Here is a 6,453-nt window from a genome sequence, read left to right on the forward strand (position 1 = left end):
TGTTATAGCAGCCACAGAAAACCAAGAGAGGTGGGGGTGAGGAAGAAGGCGGCGAAGGAGTCTGCGCTGAGTGATCCCAGGGCCTCTTCTGACCCCCTGCCAACTGGTCATCACCCCCAATGAGACCTTTGATTCAGTGATGAGATAACTGTGGTAGGATTCCCCGACTGTCCCGGGAAGGGGGAAAGCAAATGGACTCAGCTTCAAGGCAGAACTTGAGCTGCTGCTTCCGCAGCTCTGCCAGATCCACCAGCAAAGGTGCCTACTTTGGCCTCTTTAGAAGATAGTCCCTTAAAGTCAAAGAACCTACAACCAGCTTCTAGCCCCCAGGGTGTCAGACCATCTCCACTAAGTGGTCAGTGGGCTGCCAGACAGGTGCCAGTCAAGACTGGCTGAGAAGCTAGGAGTTGGGCTATGAGACCAGCTTCGGTCAATGTCAGTCAGCGCAGGGAGGCTGAGCCGCTCAGGCACCCGCTGCAGCTACAGAGGCCTTGCTGGGTTCTGTGTCCTGGGGTCCCCTGCCTCAGTGACAGAAATCAGCCCAGTGACCCTCCCCCTGCCATAGGCACACACAAGGGAGGAAAGCTGGCAATCATCCTCCACCCCATGTGCAGCCTGTTCCCTTCCTCTGCTACACACATGCACTTTTACACGCACTCAGGAGCTCTGTTGCAACAGCCTCTGTGCCCGGAGACAAGCGATAACACGCCCTCCTGCCCGTCTCTTCTTGCCTTTAGTGCCTGGCAAATTAAGACCAAACCCAAGTTGCAGGGCAAAAGAGGATCAATTACCAGGTAAAGGAGGAGGCTGCGGTTTGAATGTCTCAGCAGCATTTTGGGGAGACCTGGGAACAGGATAGAGAGGGGCTGAGGCCAGTGCTCCCTTCAACGCTGCCAGTTGTCCAGATGCCTGCAACCATTGGTAAAAGCAAGTCTCAGTTGCTTTGTCCCTAAAGCCAGGAGCCCAGTTGGTTGTGTCAATCAGGGCTGGCCGCTCCCTTCCTCCTTGGGGAGCAGAATGAGCTTTGCCCACCTGGTAGAGCGGTGCTGGGTGTCCTGGGCAGGAGTCCCAGCCCTGGCACACCTGTGTGTGCAGTCTGACTGGCTTACCTAGAGCCCAGCAGCCCTCAGTGTCCTCCCTCCTTCCCTCCCTCTCAGGGTGGGGAGGGTTCCCACCTGCCCAGCTTCAGTCCGAGCAGACCCATGCTTCCCCCTACACCCTCAGAGACGCAGGCATCCACCTTCAGAGGTGGCCTCTCTTTACCTCTTGGTTCCCCCTTTCCAAATTAACCCCAAACCCCAATACCACTCCCCAAACCTGAGTCTGGGGGGAAGGGAACATGGCATTCTCCCCTTTCTAGGTCAGAAATATTTTGTAACCAAGCCCTCGGGCTCTGCAAATGTTTGCTTGCAGGTTGCTTTGCTCAGCTGGGGCAGGGCTGGGCTGAAGCCCCCCTGTCCTCAACTGCCTTCTCCCCCTCCCTTCACCACCCTAATTTCAGGCTCAACTGTGCGCGTTTAGGGCTTCATTAAACTCTTGTCTTGCTTTCAGAAGAGACACTTTCTGCCCCAGGGAGTTGCTACCATGCTTTGTGGAGAGGGCAGGTCTGAGCAGGCTCCAGGTGAGGGCCTGTTGGGAGGGAGAAGGAACATCCTTGCTGGAAGCTGCCTAGAGGTGGCCAAGGGGGAGCTAGCAGGGTGGGAGGCTCAGAGGGTGCCCACCTTGGTGAGGGTCCCCCCAGGCACAGAGGGTCTCCCTATCTCCACCACCACCGCTGCGTGCCTCATTCAATGATCGCAGGTCACGGTGTCCAGGTCACCCTGTTCCTGGTGCCTGCCCCGCCCTGCCCCACCCTGCCCAGCCAGCGAGCAGGAGCCTCCCGCACCTCCCACCTACTGCTGGCCGCACCCTGCCCTCACCGTCAGGAGGGCCAGGCCTCCCACCCCAAGGGACCTCGCCCACCCTGCCCTCACCTCGCACGTGGGGCCAGGTCCCCCATTCTAAGGGACCTTGCCCACCTCCTGGGGCCCTCGAGAGGAGGAAAAGGACCCAGAAAGTGGACTCTGTGATCCAGACCCTCAACGCAGGCACGTGGTGACCACACTCCCAACCACTAGGACGGACCTGCCTTGTACTGGTCCCAGGAAGGACTCCGTGGTGTGAAACTTTCTAGAGAAGCATGTCTCAAAGGGCCTGCTGGCTTCGAGGCCTGGGTTTGCCCCTTACTACCTGTGTGTCCTCCAGCAGATTACTGCATCTTTCTGAGCCTCAGTCTCCTTGTCCGTAAATTGAGGGTACTATACCTGTTCCCCAAGGTGTCCAGGGGAATGGAAAGACATAACATAGGAGAGAAAGCCTGTTGCTCACTTAGGTAAAAGGCTACACAGACATGAGATATTATTTCTATCAAGGCTGGGCAGGTTGTGAGCAAAACTGTAATAGAGCTTTTAGCATTGTCCCCAAAAGAAAATGCTACGTGCACCGCCCCCATTTCGTTCTGTAAGTGCTGTGTTCCCTGCGTGCTCTCTCCCTGGCCAAGGAAAGCTCATCTTGCCACCCCCTGCATATCTTTCCTTGGGCTTCACAAGCCCCCTCAGGATTACTCCATTGGTATTCTCCATTGCTGTTTTTACCAACAGGGAAACTGAGGCAAGGAGCAGGAAGGCCCTTGTGCAGATCACACAGTGTGTCTGTGAGATGGCCAGGAGCCCGAGCCGGGGCTCCCGACACCCTGCTGGATCCTCAAGGTCCTGCCACTGTCTCTGGGATGAATCTGCTTTCTAACATTCTTTAAGCTTATGCAGGGGCAATCATGAAAAATAGACAGTGTTCTGAAGAGTGTAGCTCTAAGTTAAGGAACTGGGGACTGTCAGAGCTGGCAGGGACCTCAGAGGTCTCCTAGGTTAACCCCTTGGAGCACTGGGCCTGGGGGAAGGGGAGTAGCTGCCCCATCACACGGCTCTGGTCTCAGAGCCTTTCTGCCCCAAACAGAGATGGGCTCACCCCTCTGTCCCGGGAAGCATGGTCCTCCCTCAGAGAAGCTCAGAGGCAGGACATGTCCCCAGGTGATCCCCGGTCAGCCCAGGTGACCCTGCTGTTTCCATTCTTCTGTGAGATGACACTGAGCCCAGGACCCCAGGCTTTTCATCTTCCCCTGGGAGGCCCCAGAGCTGCAGTCTCCACGCACTTCAAAGGCCTTCTGGACATGATCTCATTCAGCCTCACCTGCTCACTTGGGGTTGGGAGGGGGAGGGGAGAGGTCATTGAAGAACAGTGGCTTGTCACAGTCACACCCTTGAGCAAGTCAGTGTTCCTCTGTGTACCTCAGTTTCCCCATCTCTAAAATGATGGTTAATAGGGCCTAGTGCTAACAGTACCTAGACAGCCTGTGGTTGTATTAGGGCCAATGAAAGCAACAGCAAGTTGCCTCATGGGAGCACTATGCCCTTCCTCACAGGTAGGAGGAGACCACAACACAAAAGTTCCTCTTATGGGATCTGGTGTATGTTGGAGGTTGAAGGTCATTAGCCCTACTAGCCACAGAGGCCTGGGGGTGGGGATGCCAGGCTGCCGACCCCATCAAGGGCTCAGTGGACAAATGAGTCTGTAGTCTATCTTTTTTGGAGGAGGCCCATTTACTTCCTGAAGACATTCAGGAACAACCCTATAAATGCTACTTCTCTTCCCAAATCGCCAGGCCGGGCCAGCAAAGCCCATGCTTATGGCCCTCCTCCTGTTTTCCCAAGTATCCCCTCTGCAGCCACTCCAACGGCCTTGGCAGGCTGGGAGGCTCTACTACTGCCCTGCTGGGCTCCTGCCCCCTGCCGGGCTGGGTGGAAGCCCCCATTGTCTGAGCCCTTCCCAAGGGCCGGGGGGCTGTGAGTTCCAACCTTCATAAGATTTCTAACTTACTGTGTGGCCTCAAGCAAGTCTCCTGGCTTCTCTCAGTTTCCCCACCAGTAAAATAGGGCTAATGACCATCAGCCTCCTGCGCTGGGGTGTTGTGAGAATAATTAAGGTTTGTGAAAGGCTTTGAGATCCGTGGATGAAAGGCCCTGGAGAAGGAGAGTGTTATTATCCATTATTAGTACTGTTATTTTCCATGCAAGGATCTCAAAGCCTTTCAAAGACAGTAATTAGTACCTTGCAGGGGTGTTTTGAGGGTGATTAGTTCCATTTCACATATGGGAAAACTAAGGCACAGAAAGAAATCAAAACAGGGCAGAAGGGTAAGTGCTCACCTAGTATACCTAGAATTTGATGCTGCCCAAGCCTGGGTGCCTCCGACCCCCAGGGTCCACTTAGGGCACCTTCCTTTGGACCAGTCAGAGTCCACAAGGGGCCAGTGAGAGGCTCAGAGCAGGCACCTCATGACCTGCTTCCCTGATTCTTCCCTCCGCCTCGTGCTGCCCCAGGAAGAGTGCACCGGGCAGCCCATCTTCAGTCTGGTTGGGCAGCAGAAGCTGGCATTGAAGGCACTGGAAAGAGGGCAGCTGCAGGAGATGGAAGCATAGGGCACGAAAGGGCAGAGAGAGTCAAGACCCCGGGCAACCTCTTTGCTCCAGGGCTTTGAGAACAGACTCCCTCTTTTTCTCTGCACTCCCCAAACTCCTCTGGTCACCTTGTATGTGGGATCACATTGAGGCTTCGGTGAACCAAGGGCAGCCCAGCCTTTCAAGCTATCTTTACAGGAGCAGCTAAGAGAGTTGGAAACAGGAGGTTACAAGACTGATGAGGTGGGGTGTGTGCCAGGCTGCCCACCACGTTGAGGGGACAAGAGAGTCCTTGGTTTACCTTTTCAGGAAGATATGCATTTGCTTCCTGGGCACAGTCAGGATCCCCTGGTGCTTGTGGTTGGTTCTATGGCGCCCTGCCATGTGGATACGGTGACTATTAAAAAAAAAAAGTGTCCCAGAGCTAGTAATTTGAAGATAAGTTGCACTTGTTTGCATAAGAAGTCATAATTCCAAGCACGTAAAGTAAAATCAATTCATTAATGCAGCAAGCTGCAGAGGCATTCAACAGAGGTATTCAACAGCAAGCCCAGCCTCAGAGCATCAATCCCTACTAGGGTTGCCCTGTTACACAACTCCACGCAATCGTCCTGCAACCCACTCCCTAGGACAAGAGCAAGAGATGAGAGACACTGATACTCAGTGATGTATTGGTAAATGTTTAATATCCAGTTCTTAAAAAAAAAAACCCAAGTAACCCCCAAAACACAAATCAACAATAACTTGATGTATAGCATTTGCAAATTGTCATGTTAGGGGAATTCAGGAAAGACTCTTCAGGTTGGCCTATGTTTGCTCTGAAAAGTAGGGGTTAGGTCATCTGACAAAAAGGGATGGGGAGAGAGACAGGTGGGGGCTTGAGGACAGAGGTAAAAGTTTGGAAACTGTCTCAGGAACGAAAGGGGTTGTTGACCACAGGTAAAAGCACTCCTGGGCACTGGGCACCACACATTTGCAGTGGCACCTGTTGGCAGAGCTGTGCAAAAGCTAGTTGCAGGGTAACCTGGGGTGGTGTTAGGTTTATTCACTAGTAATTTATTTTGAAATAACTTTAAACTTACAGAAACATTTCAAGAACAGTACAAGGAACTGCTATATCCCCTTCACCCAGTTTCTCTGATTAACATTTTACCATATTCATGCTTTCTCTCTCTCTCTCTGTGCCTCCCTATTCCTGTCTCTCTCTCTTTCTATGTATATATGTATAGAGAGTTGCATCTTTTTTTTTTTTTTTTGCTGAACCATTTGAGAATTTCAGAACAATTTATAGACTTGATGCCTCATTACCCCTAAGCACTCCAGTTTATATTTCCCCAACACAACATCTTCTTGTTACTATCATTAAATCCTCCAAATTAGGAAGTCATAATTAATTTAACACCATCCTCCAACCCATGGACCCCATCCAGATTTCTCCAACTGTCCCAGTGATGCCTCATTTGCCTTTCCGGTCCAGGTTCCAAGTCAGGGTTCTGAGCTGCGTTGAGTTGTCATGCCTCATTAGTTTCCTTGAATAGGAAACAGATCTTCAGTCTCTCCTTGTCTTTTGTGACCTTGACAGTCTTCAAAAGTTTGGGCCATTTATTTGGTAGAATATGGCTCCCCAAATGAGTCTGTCAATTGCCACTCTCAGGCTGGGCATTCTTGGCAAGGATGCGACAGAAGAGATGCCATATTCTCCTCAGGGCATCACATATCGGGCTTATGATTCTGACCTGTCCCACCATTAGTGACGTTAACCTTGACACCAGGTCAGGTTGGTGCCTGAAAGATTTCTCCACCATAAACTCACCGTCTTTCCCTTTGCATTTGATAGGTATGTGGTGAGGAGATGCCAAGACTATAAAGCCTGTTCCTCATCAAATCTCGCCCACCAGCCTTAGCATCGTTTGATGACTCTGACCTTAATCAATCACCATTATGATGGTTGCCAAACAGT

This window comes from Pongo pygmaeus, chromosome 12 (assembly GCF_028885625.2).
Source record: "Pongo pygmaeus isolate AG05252 chromosome 12, NHGRI_mPonPyg2-v2.0_pri, whole genome shotgun sequence".
Taxonomy (NCBI): Eukaryota; Metazoa; Chordata; class Mammalia; order Primates; family Hominidae; genus Pongo; species Pongo pygmaeus.